Source organism: Pogoniulus pusillus, chromosome 1 (genome assembly GCF_015220805.1).
Source record: "Pogoniulus pusillus isolate bPogPus1 chromosome 1, bPogPus1.pri, whole genome shotgun sequence".
Taxonomy (NCBI): domain Eukaryota; kingdom Metazoa; phylum Chordata; class Aves; order Piciformes; family Lybiidae; genus Pogoniulus; species Pogoniulus pusillus.
The window spans coordinates 15,161,947-15,176,410 of record NC_087264.1 but is presented as its reverse complement, the minus strand read 5'-3'; the positions used below and the strand labels follow the sequence as shown (position 1 = coordinate 15,176,410).

Genomic DNA, 14,464 nt, shown 5'->3' with positions numbered 1-14,464 from the left:
TCTTTTCAAGGTATCACCTTTTGGATTAAATGATAACTTGCTCCTAGACACTTACAAAACAAAAGATCACACAGCTAAAAGAGTGGTATCTAATCAACTTCTGACTAGTTGAATACTTTCTTCCTAAGATCGATCCCTGAAATTTCAGCTGGGTATACATGTATTTTCTTTTATTTACTTAGAGACATTATTTTTTATGTGTTAAGTACTTGATCTGTTTCACCTCTGATGAATATGATTTTCAGGAGTAGCTAAAGAACTTTCACCTTATGCACAAAGTTTTCTGTTCTTTTAGGAAGAGTATATATGTGTGTATATATATATATACACATTTTCTAATGTACACGTATTAAAGATATGTGACAGGTTGGCTACAATATTGTGGCATGAATAGGAGACAGAAGATTTCACATAGTTCAATTAATTTTTAAGAAGAAATCAGGAACATTTTTTCTTACCTTCTCCAATAATCTTTCGAGCCAGATTATGGGCAATAGTTCCTCATACAAACATTAAGGTAATGTTACTGTTAAATTAAATTGACTGCCTTTCTAACTTTAAGATCAAACACACAATTTCAAATACAATTTCAGAAAGCAAAACACAACATAGTTCCCTTATGCTTAGCACTGCAGAATTTAATTTTATTTTAATTTGCCCCCACTCTTTCTTTTTAAACCAGTGTCACTCCATGGACATCAGTGAAGCACTGTATTTACCTCCAGAGTAAATGAAGAAAGCCAGAGTTTCCCTCAGAAAGTTATATGTGAAGGAATCATTTGCTAATATAGTGATGTATTATTATTCATTCTTGCATCTGTCCAGTTAGCCAGAGATCCATCCAAGCGTAAGATGTAGTGCAGGAGGATTCATAGAAACATAGAATCAACCAGGTTGGAAGAGACCTCCGAGATCATCCAGTCCAACCTAGCACCCAGCTCTATCCAGTCAACTACACCATGGCACTAAGTGCCTCATCCAGGCTTTTCTTGAACACCTCCAGGGACGGTGACTCCACCACCTCCCTGGACAGCCCATTCCACTGGCAAATCACTCTGTCAACAACTTCCTCCTAACATCCAGTCCATACTTCCCTCGGCACAACTTGAGACTGTGTCCCCTTGTTCTGTTGCTGGTTGCCTGGCAGAAGAGACAAACCCCCCTTGGATACAGCCTCCTTTCAGGTAGTTGTAGACAGCAATGAGGTCACCCCTGAGCCTTGTCTTCTCCAGGCTAAACAACTCCAGCTCCCTCAGCCTCTCCTCACATTGTTTTTGTTCCAGACCTTTCACCAGCTTTATTGCCTTTCTCTGGACATGTTCCAGCACCTCAACATCTCTCTTGAATTGAGGGGCCCAGAACTGGACACAGCACTCAAGGTGTGACCTGACCAGTGCTGAGTACAGGGGAAGAACAACCTCCCTCATCCTACTGGCCACACTGTTCCTGATGCAGGCCAGACCATTGGGTCTCTTGGCTATCTGGGCACACTGCTGGCTCATCTTCAGCCTGCTATATACCTGTACCCCCAGATCCCTTTCTTACTGGCTGCTCTCAGCCACTCTGTCCCCAGCTCCCCTTTTCTACCATAGTTGCTCCATTCCCACCCCCCACTGTGTTTTGCCCTTTTCCCCCCAAACTCAGAGCACCTGGGTGCTGTTGAGTCTCCTCCCACCCCAGGTGTGGCCACTTTGCCCTCCCTGCCCACTCCGCTTTATAATCAGCTCCAGGAAAGGCAGAAGCCTCAAGTTTGCCCAACTGGGCAGAGGGATCCTCCTCTCTCATCACCGGTGAGTCCCCATGGTGTGCACTGGGTGAATGGTGGAGGCGATCAAAGGCCGGGGGGCCTGGTGTGGCCCCCCGGCAGGCAGGGTAGGTCTCTTGCTTATGATCATATCATACACAGGTGCTGTGTCTCCTTAGGCTGAGCTTCTCTTTGTTTAGGTGCTTCTTTCTGCTTGCTCATGAAGCGTTGAGGTACTTGGTGGAACTGGAAGCTTACAGGTAAGCAGCACTGTGTTGTCATAGGATTGTTTAGACCTTATATAAAGCATAAGAATAGCCTCGGTCTGCTCAGCAGAAAAACATGACTACAAATGTCAAAGCTCTTGATGCTAGAGCTGTTCATGTCCCTGAATATATCAGCAGGTTCAAACATATTAGGGCCTTGCAGCAACCTCAATACAAAGAAACAGAGGACATGGCCCCCCAGTTATTCAAAGCTACGCAGAAAGACAGAGAAACTACATTAAATTAATCAGCTTAAACTCCCCAAGTGATGATGATTTATGTGTTCCTTCCTCCCCCCCTCCACGTTCTCTATTCACAATTTTTTTTCTCTGCCAGTTACAGGATATAGCAACTAAATAAGAGGAATCCTCCTGGAATCTGTGCAAACTATGAGATGCTTTCTATGGAGGAATGATTTAAATGATACTGATTCCAACATGGAGTTCTTCATTGCCTCCATCTTTGCAGAAACTCCAAACTTGTCTGGAGAAGATCCTCAGAAACCTACTCTAGTTGACTCTCCTTTGACCATGGGATGAAACTGGATGATTTTCAGAGTTTCTTGTCAACCTCAACTATTATGTGATTTCATGGCTGACAGTGGTGAAAATAATAAAGCTAAATGAGAATATGGAAATTCTTCTCTTGCTTTCATTTTGATGGGATCTGTAATAATTTGCACCAAGGTTTCCCAACAAGTGAGTTCAGCCACTACCAGAAGGGCTGGAAGATGTGAGGTGACCAAGTCTCAGTGACTCTAGACAGAAACAGAGGAACAGAAAAGGGGACTCATGAGGTAGAAGGGAGAAAGGGCAGCCACAGGACAAGTAACAGAGAGTCTGGAAGCAAGAAGAGGGACACAAGGTGGGATTAAGGAACACATTCAGGGAGGTGTTACACATTTGCAAGGTTTTTAAGCAAGACTTGAACACAGAAAATTGTTGGCCCATGATTTGCAAACTTTTCTGGCTGAATTGTACCAGAGGAAAATACATATTGGCAAAAGGAGTCCTTTTAATTCAACTACCTTTTTGAGTGACATAAGACATGCCAGTAAAGGGATTCTTGCATCTATACAGAGGGTGTTGCTGGCGTATCTATATCAATTAAGGGTGTGATTTTTTTTTTTTTCATGCTTGTGACTGAAACAGCTTTGTCAACAACACTTTATAATTTAGACCTGGCTTGAGAGCTATCCTGGCTTCCAAGTAATTGCAGAAATGTTGGAAATTTTAGAGTAAACTCCTTTATTGTTGGAAAAGAAATACAAGGACAAAAATGCAGCATAGTCATTTTGAATAGGTGACTTGTTTCTTTTTTCTTTTAATTGTTATTGACAGCACATGCAGAATTTCTTTCATGTTTGAAAAGGTGGTGACTGGAGAAGCAAAAATAGCACCCTTATAGCAGCTGTGTATCTTCATGACAGGGCAGCCAGTGATGTATCTGCTTTCTTCATAATCAAAAGCCAAATGGTTCCTGTTATGACCATATCCTAGCTAGAAAAGGCTTGTGATAGAGCTAGATTGTCAGACACTTCTACTGGAGGCTAAGTTTACACTGACACAAAAAGCTGATAAACTGATAAAACTTACTGAGCAAGATAAGTATAGGGCAAATGTACTCTTTTTGTAGATCAAATGGCATACACATCTGGAGAGCTGCTGTGACAGCAGTGCTGGGTAGGAGAGGAAACTTTTGTTTTCTTGTTCTTTGTTTTTTATTTTGTTTTTCTTTTTCACAATCTCAATCAACATAGCAATGCCAGCAAAACTCAACTGCCAGGCCCATGCATTCCTCTGTGTAATTTATTCCACTGTGAAAAGAACCCAGCTGGTTTTGTTCAAGTCTTGTCTCTTTTTCTTACCAGAGATCCTTGCATTTGCTCAAAATGATAGCTCTGACATGGTCAAAGTGATAACTCCAAGCACAGTGACATAACACTGTTTAAGAAGCTAGTTTTCCCTGAGGACCATCCTAAATCCCTGATGATACTGATAGGGAAAAAAAAAACCTAACTTCCTCTTTCCTCCTTATGCTATCTCTGGAGCTTGTTTGATACCTTAGTAAGCTACTTCAATTCACTATACAGGCAGAAAATGAGTGCAGTAAATAACAGCGCATCCTCTTACGCCAGTTTAGTGAACTAAATTGGTTAGTGTAGAGATCAGATGAACACCAGCATCTCTAGTGGAGGTGTACATCTCAGAGCAAGGGATATGAGTGAAAACACTTTTTGTCAGCATTAGATTGATTTAGCTGCCTTGTGAAGGTCTCTAATGTTGGCTTTAACCTGGATCACAAAATGATAAGCCAGTGGAAGAATGTCCATTCACAGTGAAATGTACATTTGTTTGCTGATCCTCAATATCAGTGCTCTTAGACTTGTCTGCACTTGAAAATGTTTCTCAGTGTGGCTTGACTGTCACTCTCGCATCCCTCTGCAAAGATGGAGTTTATGAGAGTCTCTTGCTGAGGCAGCTCAGTCCCAATTCTAGGAAAAGGACTTCCTTTTGATATCAGAATTACCAAGTCTGAAGTCTGCCTTGGGGTCCTTGTTGCCACAGCCATTTTGATCAGAAAAGGCTTTTTATTTTTCAGGGTTGTAATCAACAGCAATTATTATCATACTGGTAAAACAGTGAAATGGATACCAAGTTAAAAGCAATGTAGTTAAGAGTTCTTTTGCTGGGTAGGAAAAGAAGTGTTTCCTTGATGACACAGAAAAAAGGACATAGTCTTTCAGGTGGTGTGCTTAACAGTGGATCGTACAGCAGTTTCTGTTAGAACAGCAGTTACAGAAAGTGATGCTTCTTTTCTGTGCAAGGTATTTTCTTTTTGTGAAGCTATTAGCTTCAGGTTTTATTAATTCTGAAAGCTATCAACTGTCAACCTTCAGATTACTGAATACTTAAGGATTTCTTACATTGCACGCATTACTTCCCTGCTACCTTATATCTTATGTGTACAAAATCAACCCTCCTTAAATTTTAACTGGAGAAAAAAATATGTGTGGCTAGAGGTCCAAGTGGAGGCTAACAACAAAAAGGTGAACAAAACCCAGTTTGTAGAGTGAATGTTGCAAGGTTGCCTTTTTTTTTTTTTTTTATTCAAGAGAATGTTCTTTAGTTTGAAATATTCAGACAGCTGCCCCATGGCAGGGTAATATTTGTGAATGCTGAAAGTTAAACATATATTAATACAAATCACTGCACATCTGCAAATTTTGCCCTAAAAATGCACAGTCCATTGCTTATTATTAGTTGCCATGTACTATTCATGCATCTAAAATAATCCAGCACACAAGAAGAAATAATTCCCAGGATCCGATCAATTTCTTTGTAACAGCAGTGACTGAGTTTAGTGGATCCTCTGCCTGTCATGGAGCAGAGTCCTTTACCTGAGGGGCTCTTTTAACAGTACTTAGTGTGTCATAAATACTGTGTGCTTAGCACTGGAATAGAAGTAACTAGTGAAGAGCTGAAGCAAACAACCCACAAGATGAAATGGTTGGCAAAATATTCAACAAATACCTATGACAAATAAAAGAAAAATCCATTTGCAAATAATTTGTTAATCAAAATGAGCTGAATCCTTAAATGGTATAATTTGTAGCTAACAGTTTGTGAAGCTGTAACGGGCAAACAAACACTTGAAAGAAATGAAATACCATGGCTGATTTTAATTAGATTTTTTTTTTAAACTATTAATGCACACAGAGATATTAATTTGCTTCTCATTATGAGTGAATTAACTGAAAAAAATGTCAGGCCAAGAAACAATATACGTATATAGTTTGAATCATAGACGTGGGAACAGCCACTCTGAAGAGGAACTTATATGGGTTGTTCAGATATTTCAAAATGTAGCTGCCCCTTTAGCTACAGTTCCCAGGCACCTACAGTGTCTTCAGAGGTGTTTTCACTGAGTCATCTACCAGAACAAAACCACACTTCAGCCATGTGTAGCCTAAACCAGCATTTCCCAGGCTACAGTCATTACCCAGTGGTTTTGCACAAAGGTATAGCAAGAAGTCTGCAGAGGCTAGCAGGAGATTATTAGCTTGCTATGCTAGTGTGGTTACTCTAGTGGATAGAAAGTTGAGTTCACAAGTTTGGGAACAGTAGACAGAGACTTCTCAGTCTCCCTGAAATTCCAAAAGTTCTACTACAACGTCCCAGTATTTGGATAATTTTAGAGGCTTGTATTGAGAGATTTGAGGTATGCTAAATGAGACAAGAACATCCATAATAATATCAGCTGTAGGTGTTGTTTAAGCAAATATTTACATAGTTGTTTGGCATCTGCTGTCTTTAGAAGTATAATTATCTTTTTGTCTGTGAAAGTAGGACTTTTATTCAGGTCAGGAAATTAGGATCAGAACATGACTTTTCAAGGTTTACTGAATAATGTATGCATCACTATATTCCAGTCTTTAAGATTTGCCCTGAACCACTATTGAAGTAGAAAGCTAAATGAAGTAAAACCCATTGTAATTTATAATAATTTTATTTTTCACAGTCTCTTCATTTTCTTTTAATCTGTGCTTGCCTTCTCAATGTATAACCCCACTGTCTTTCTCAGATACGGATGTGAACTGCAGATAAGAGTACGCACACTTGTTTTTTTTTCTTCTTATGGCTGCTGTGAAGTTACAGTCACAATATAACGATGACAAGAAGTTAAAGAAAAGATAAAGGACCCTGGTGTGATTGGACACTGAGGTGCACCAGACTTCCTCCTTTTGCTTGGCACTTCTCTTTTTATTCTTTGATTAAAGTCTTTTTCCTTTACTTACATCCTCCATTAAGATGTCTCAGTGTCATTTAGGGTGTTAATTGAGAGGAGGTTTAAGCTCATCAAGGCGATTATAAGTGATAGTTAAAAATTTCTATATATGGCCTATGCTGGAATCAGCACAGTAGGATGCCATTTTTCTTTTATCTAACTGACATTGGTAATAATAGATGAAATTATTACTAAATCGCAGCTGCAGAGATGATATCATGATTTTTTTTGTGTAATCTTTGATGAAAAATTAATTTTTGAGAGGGATAATTTAAAATGATTTAAATAGTATTATACTGAAGTCCTTACTGGTAATTAACACCAATCTTGTCAGAAGTGAATCCACTTTTGCAGCTGTTTCTAAAGATACCTACAGTATTTGTAACTTTTCTGGGAGTGAAATTATAGTGTTTGGACTTTATTTTTACTGCAGAAGGACCATTAAGAGAAAAGGATGCTAATAGAGAAGGCTTTGTTCTCTAGTGGGGCCAAATTCTATTTCACATTTGCAGTGTTTCTCTATGTGTGCATTTAATTAGCTATGCTCAGCATGTAAGCAGCGTTTAGGATATGCGAAGCAGACTTTGCATGGTATTTATATGTATGCCTTTGTATGCTAGTGTACACATAGATATGTATATCTTTATGGGCTAACTATACATGTATACAAAACTTTATTTGCAAGGGGTTTAATTGGTTGAACAGATGGCTGATCAGAAATGCTTCTTCATCTTCATCAGTGACTCGTCTTTCTTTCTTTGCGTCGACTTTCATCACAGTGGCAAAAAAGTGCTCTAACGAGAAACAGCTGAAAATAGATTTTTCTTTGGTACTTTCATCATGCTTTAAATGACAGAAGTGGATTTTTTTTTTTTTGTCCTATATATAAAGACCTGCAGGAGAAGGTTAAAAAAGGAAATATAGTGAAACCTAAATAGAAAAATTTGAATGAGAATATGGGAGAGCCTCAGATTATTCCTCTTATCTTCATATTTTACTTTCTTCTTTTTTAAAGTACATGCTGATTTTTGACAAGATATATAGTGGTGGTTATTCACGCCAGCTGCAGTACCTGCCAATCAGTTTTCCTTTCCCTCGAGTTTGGTGCAGAAAGGGGGAGGGAGGGGCAGGAGTTGAAAGATGACACAATGGCTTAGAGGACTCTTACTTTAGGTATTCATTAAAATAGGAGTTGCATGGCCAGCTTCTGCTGTTTCTGCAATTTTATTATATTCAAATCAAAGACTGGCTTCTGTAGGCTTTATAAAGGAAACAATGTGCCTTACAAACAGAAAGCAAGGTTCATGTAGGAATTATTCATTTACAGGCAGATTAATGACTTGAGTTTAGGTATAGATATGTGAATAATCGATCACAGTTTTAATTTGAAAGAGTAAGTTGGCCAATCCTCCCCCCCCCCCCCCCCCGCAACAGTGTTGAAGCCTTTTGCAGAGTTTCTTTTACTGTATGTATTCCTGTGGACACATCACTGTTGCTGTATCAACTTAGCACATTGGTAAACTGAGGAATGTTCTGACTGGGAGAACTAAGCATGGAGTTGGCTGGGAATAAAAAGCAGAAGTGAAACTTGAGGATTCTGGCCTCCTCTTTCTTTTCTCCAGCAGCAGTCTAAAACCACTGGAAAAGGATGGTTTACAAAAAAATGTAAGTCTTTTCATTTTTAGGTCTCTTTGAACTGAAAATATAAGAAGTACCCCCTGGTTTCAATGAGATAACCTGGCACTTTTTTATCCCCGTAAAGACTAGTTTTCGTGGTCTTTTTCTTCATAAACTGAGCTGAGAGTCCTCTCTTGTGCTTGTCACAGCTATGGTCCTGGACAAGTAGTCTATGGAAGGCTCAAAAGAACATTTCTACTGCAAGTCCAGGACTGCAAGTAGAAGTTTTTTTATCAAAGAAGGAATAGAAACAGAGGAAGATTAAAATTCTTCAATTCCACTGGCATGAGTAAGTCTAAGGCATATGATTTAGAATGAAAGGAAGAAATTTATAAACAATATATTTATTTATTTATTTATTTATTTATTTATTTATTTATTTATTTATTTGTGATTAAGGGTGTGTAGGGAGTAGTAAGTATCTCACAATAGGAACAGACAACTTCTAAATTCTGTTAAAAGACTTTCCAAGACAGAGAGATGCTGGGACTCAGGTATAAATATACATGACCATCTTTAGCTTCAGTTCTCTGAATGGAGAAAGTGTAGAGAGAGAGAAGATATCACGACTATCACCTCATGACTTTTAATGCAGCTGATTGCATGCTTAAAAGAGCAGCTGCAAGTTGGACAGGAATTTTCTTTCTCCTTCAGAATAATTACTGCAATATGAGGAGGATGTTTATGTGCTGGAAAGAGAAACAAAAGGTGCTGGGAACAGCAACCACAGCTTCTGATTTTTTTAGCTTTTATTTTCAGGTTGTGACCCCTTGTTTTCAGGCTTTGAAACCCTGATAGAAAGGGTTTGGGTTTACAAGGAGGTAGTCTTGGCTCAGGAGGTCCAGCAGATGGTATTAGCAAATGGCACTGTAGGCTCCTACAGTGTGGTGCAACACTCTGGAGGTGGGTAAGGGAATAACGAGGTTGTGGGTAGCAGCTGGTGGCAAATACGGTCAAGATGGCTCCAGTGAGCAACCACAAACAGCCTGGTAGAGTGGAGAAAGACCAGAGTATAGCTCAGAGTGGATGGACCGGTGCTGTGTTTATGTCACAATGAAGGACAGTATGTGAGACCTTTGTTGACAGCTGACAAAAAAAGGATGATATCCTTTTCACCCTTACCCTCTGTGAAGTAAACTTTTTGTAATGCAAGAATAAGGTCTTAAAACCCAGAAAGACTGCCGCTATATAATTCTGTCTTCATGATTGGAGGCACTCAACACTCTTCTATAATGACTTAAACCTGTAGGCTTTCCACTGAAGGCTGTGACACACTTTCATAAACCAATGCTCAGTAAGAATTGGCCAGAGGTCTGAACTGCATTCCTTCTCTCCCTCTCTTCCTCTTTCCTTCTCTTTTGATGTTAAAGATAATGAAAATAACCAAGAAATTCACATCAACCACTTCTTTCTCCAAAGAGATTAAAATCTTGGAAAAATCAGTGCCCAGCTTTTTCTACTCTATTGATGCTGATACAGCTTGAGCTGGAGAGGTTTTTAGGTGGTACTTGCAGATAAAGCAACAGCATGAAACGAAACCATGCAAGAAATGTACACTTGTGTTCTGATTGTTCAAAGTGCAAAGATAGGCAAAGGAATGGAATCTGCAGCATTTACACATCATGTAGCACCAGCTAGGAGATAGAATTTTAGGGACATAGCTTACACAAAGTGGCTTCACAAAGCTTTGTCGTTGCATCTCTACCTAGAGTTGTAGTATTCCCATCTGTGGAACTTTACCTTCAAAGCCTTACAAAACTGACTAATTGTTATATATATTGCAAAATTATTTTCTACAATGGAAAAAAGAAGCAACAAGTATGTTTCTAGTCTCCTACATTTCTCAAATGCTCATGATATGCCTGGATATTATTTACCTCGACTCCCTGTCTCATCATAGTTGTCTTTTACTTCACAAGCTCATGATCTTAAGTAGTGGCCATGTTTGAAGACGTGGTAAAGGTAGACAAAAAGCACTCTTGGTTGACTAAACAAGACATCCTCACTGCAGTCCTTGAACTAGGGTCTATGCCAAATATTCTTTCTTATTGCTTCCAAGATGGACAGATGGGGACCTTATAAGACTGGATGCTCCTTCCTTGCCAATGTCTAAGCATGCTGCCTCCATATCTGTTCCAGGTGTTGATGTAAAGGAGCAAGGTGACTCTCTTGCACATCATGCCTAACATGCTTGGCTAAACAGAATTAAATATGAATTGTCACATCTTTTGTTGTTGCAAGTCAGTGCCTTAATTACTCATTCCATCCCATATTAGAAACAAAGATGAATGAAAACCCACTCCTTAAAAATGACCTTCCTGAGATCAAATCTTTATGTGTTAGGTGGTAAGTTTAGTGGTTGGGTTTTTAAAGTGATTTAAACAGGGGAAAAGGGAATGTGAGCTTAGATTATATTTTTGGTACTTTATAAATGTATAAAGGCTTTACAGTGGTGTAGGTTAGTTTTGGTTGGTTTTTTCCCCCTTCTTTCTCTTCTTTTTCCTCTAATATATATCCAACTCCATTTACTATGATCTATACCTGAATGCTAGTGAAATTGTGACATCATAACAGTAAAAAAGATAAAGGAAGGAATGAATCAAAGCAGGTAAAGGAGTTTTAGTGAAAATTAGTGCCACACTTTAATTTTTTCTTTTGTTAACAATACTGAACTGTGCTGCAATATAAACTTTTGGGGACAATAAGTTTAAAATCTTTATTTCCCATCCTCTTCAAACATGCTGATATGTATTTTTTAATTTCTGATCAATTCAGTGATTAAAATACAGGAAGACCAAGCCTGACATTAAAAAAAAATCTCAAAGGAAAACAATCAAGCAAACCAAAAAAAAAGAAAAACAAGAGGGAAAATCTGAAAACAAACTGACAAAATCTTACTCAAACAACAAGAACAAAATAAACTTTTAAGAATTCTTAGTTAATTAATCAAGAAGCACAAGATATATGAAAGTAAACCCTGGTAAACTATTTGTAGATCACCCTTAAAGGAGCTCCTAAGGTTGCAATGTGTACCTTAAAATGTTTTCATACAGGGATTTTCTATTCTTTATTCCAGATATGTTTATATTTAAAAATAAACCAAATAATTTGTGCACATCTTTATCAGTTTAAAGAATTATAAAGATATATTTCAGTGTTACATGATTTGAGTTACAGCTCTTTCTGGTAATTTTAACTACACACATGCTAAAGTGCAAGAAAAACCTTCAAAATGCTTTTGCAGAATTCACATGTTAACCACTGCAGAATGGTTTCAGATTAATGACCAGAGTACAGCTCTTTCTGTATAAATGCCTTGCTTTGGGGTGCAAGTGAAACAGGAATTCTGTGTGGTAGTTTCTAAGACAGTGATTACTATTTACGTTTCTCCAATGAAAAAGCCCCAAAATGTTATATGAAAGTAACTTTTGCAGAGTAGTTGTTTCACTGCTAATAGCCAGCACTTAGCCATCTAAAATGTTTCTCTATTTCTCTCCCCATTCTTTCTTACCAGAACAATTGTTCTGCTGACTGTAATGTCAAATTCATGTATGTTTTTTCTTCTTCTGCCATTTGCAGTTACAATATATCACTTCCTTCCTCCAAAACGTATTTTGTTATTTCACAGTCGTACTTTATTTTTTAACATGCATTTTACTTGATTTGTATATTTTTTTTTACTCCAAGATACAGTGCTAAGAAGCTTATTTATCCTAAGCTGTTCATGGAGAGAATTTAAACGCATCACGGAATAGGTAGATGTACTCAAACACTCATTGCCAAATACGCTCCAACTTAGCGTTCTTCATTGTTCCCTCCTACATATTCAAGAGCTATTTGATCCAAATATGTAACAAATATGAAAACATAGAAAAGCTTTGAATTTTCTATGAGGAAAAGAATGTATGGAAAAATAGTATGATATTGTACTATATTTAGGGGCAGTGGTTAGGGTATTTATGCTGAATAAAAGAGCAAAATGTGCAGCCTGACTAGTTTCTTGGAAACTTACATTTAATACTTCTTCAGCATGGAAATCATGGAAAATTACTTGAAAATGGTTGTCAGGTGTTTGATCATAGCAGTATAGAATCTTGAAGAAGAAAAAAAGAGAAAAAAAAAAATCCCAGTAAAGTTTCAAGAAGATTTGAATATCAAGTAACAGACTAGGCTGCTGTCTTCATACTTCTGGTGCGTTTTTAACTAGGCTACCTTGTGTTCTTTTCTTTCCTTTCCAAACCCAGTATTTAAAAGTCCCATATGGCAATAGATATTGCTGGAATAGAATGCATACTGTTCTGGAATCAATTTGATCTGAGTTAACTTTCTATATTTTAAAAGTCAGCTGACATATTTTTGCCTTCTGCACATTCTCCCTTTATTTTTTTGGCCTAGTCCTATCCACTCTCCATCCTTCGCTCATCTACAGTCCTCCATATGGGTGTTTATATCAAATAGAGACCTTGCTTTCTAAATCCTGTACAGATGCAGGAGGGGGGCTGAGGGTGGTGTGGGATGAAGATCAGGATGGATGGACACGGAGTGGGAGGAAGGAGATAATCTAAAAGTTCTTCTGCCCAGTGTCATATGCTTAGAAAATAGACAGAGGCCTGGTGTCATGCTCAGACAGTAGAGGGAGGTTGAAAGTGATATATTTCATATGTGATAATAGCAGACTTAGGTATGTGCTCTTCATTAGTGAGACAAGGATGCAAAAGAATGTGAATAGAACCCCCCCAAATGTTACTTGAAACGTGATGACAGAATATTATTTAGCTTCTGAAGAACAAAGCTGATGTTTAAGCTTAAGTTTTGCTTGTGATCTAGACTGATAACTCTGCATTTTACTGGCAGACCTTTATGATAGAAGTTAACTTGTCAATAAAAAACCTGAACAGGGATACAGTTAAGGAATAATCCAGAAACGTGCTTGTTATATTTCATATCCTGCTTAGCAGAGACTCCACTGCTCATGACTGACAGTTCTTTTCAACCATCAGAGATTTCGTGTCAATAGGTCAATAGATTTAATATCCTGGGGATATCCCCTTCAGATTGCTGATCAACACCTTACAACAGCCAAAGGCCTGACCTCCAACCATTTGCAGATTTAAGATGAAGCAAATGGACGTCAAACCAGGACTTTGGGAGCCTAATCAGTACAAGGTGCATGGTCTGGTAGTACAGCCATGATCTGAACTGAGAAGACACTGATTTCAGCAGGATCTTCTCCTTCTGTAACAAAGCTACAGAGAAAAGAGCTCAAATATAATTGAGAGCTGGTCTTTTCTGGGTTTGAAAATTGAGACTAATAGCTACAGCTGCACAAAGAAAAAACCAACTCTACATTAAGTTGAAAAACTAATTGTTAGTGAAGAACTCCTTAGTTGTTTGTTAATGAATTTTTAATAGTTTTTTACTGATATTGCACATACACTCTCTTCTACCTAGTGCAGAAAGTATATGTGACATTATTAACGACTAGTGAATGACAGAAAATTTAATCTAAACTGTCTTAGCCATCAAAATAACTTAGAAATTAAAAGTAATTATAACTCTCAGCTTTCTTGAGATATCTGTAGTCTAGCCAGTTTCTACTAAACTGAAAATACAAAAGCAGACCTTTCTCAGATTTACTTAGGTTTTGTTTGGTCTTCTTTTTTTTCCCCAAGGTGACTTTCATCTGTCTGACTTCTTACTGGAAAGCATTTGATGGTGATTTTAAGGTCCAAAGACACTGAATTCCCATGAGTTTTAGGAAAATAAATGTAAAAACCAGAGAGGTGATACACAAATCAGCACCCTACTGAGAAAGACATATCTTTATTATATAAAGTGCATTAGTCAGCAAAAGAGTTCACACAGGATAGAGTCATTACCAGTACCCCAGTAAAGGCTTTGGACTCAGATAGAACTTCATTAGGTACAGATAATACAATTATGAGTCAGCAAGCCATAAGCTTCATGAGTTGTGTCTCATTGTTTCCTT

The 14,464-nt window shown here is 38.0% G+C and overlaps 1 long non-coding RNA gene across 1 annotated transcript; it reads left to right on the top strand.

The window, feature by feature from the left end:
• The first annotated feature begins 1,629 nt into the window (after positions 1 to 1,629).
• On the top strand, positions 1,630 to 2,647 carry LOC135180545 (uncharacterized). Its single transcript, XR_010304484.1, has 2 exons — positions 1,630 to 2,004; positions 2,347 to 2,647. It is a non-coding gene; the product is annotated as an uncharacterized LOC135180545 (long non-coding RNA).
• Positions 2,648 to 14,464: the final 11,817 nt, after the last annotated feature.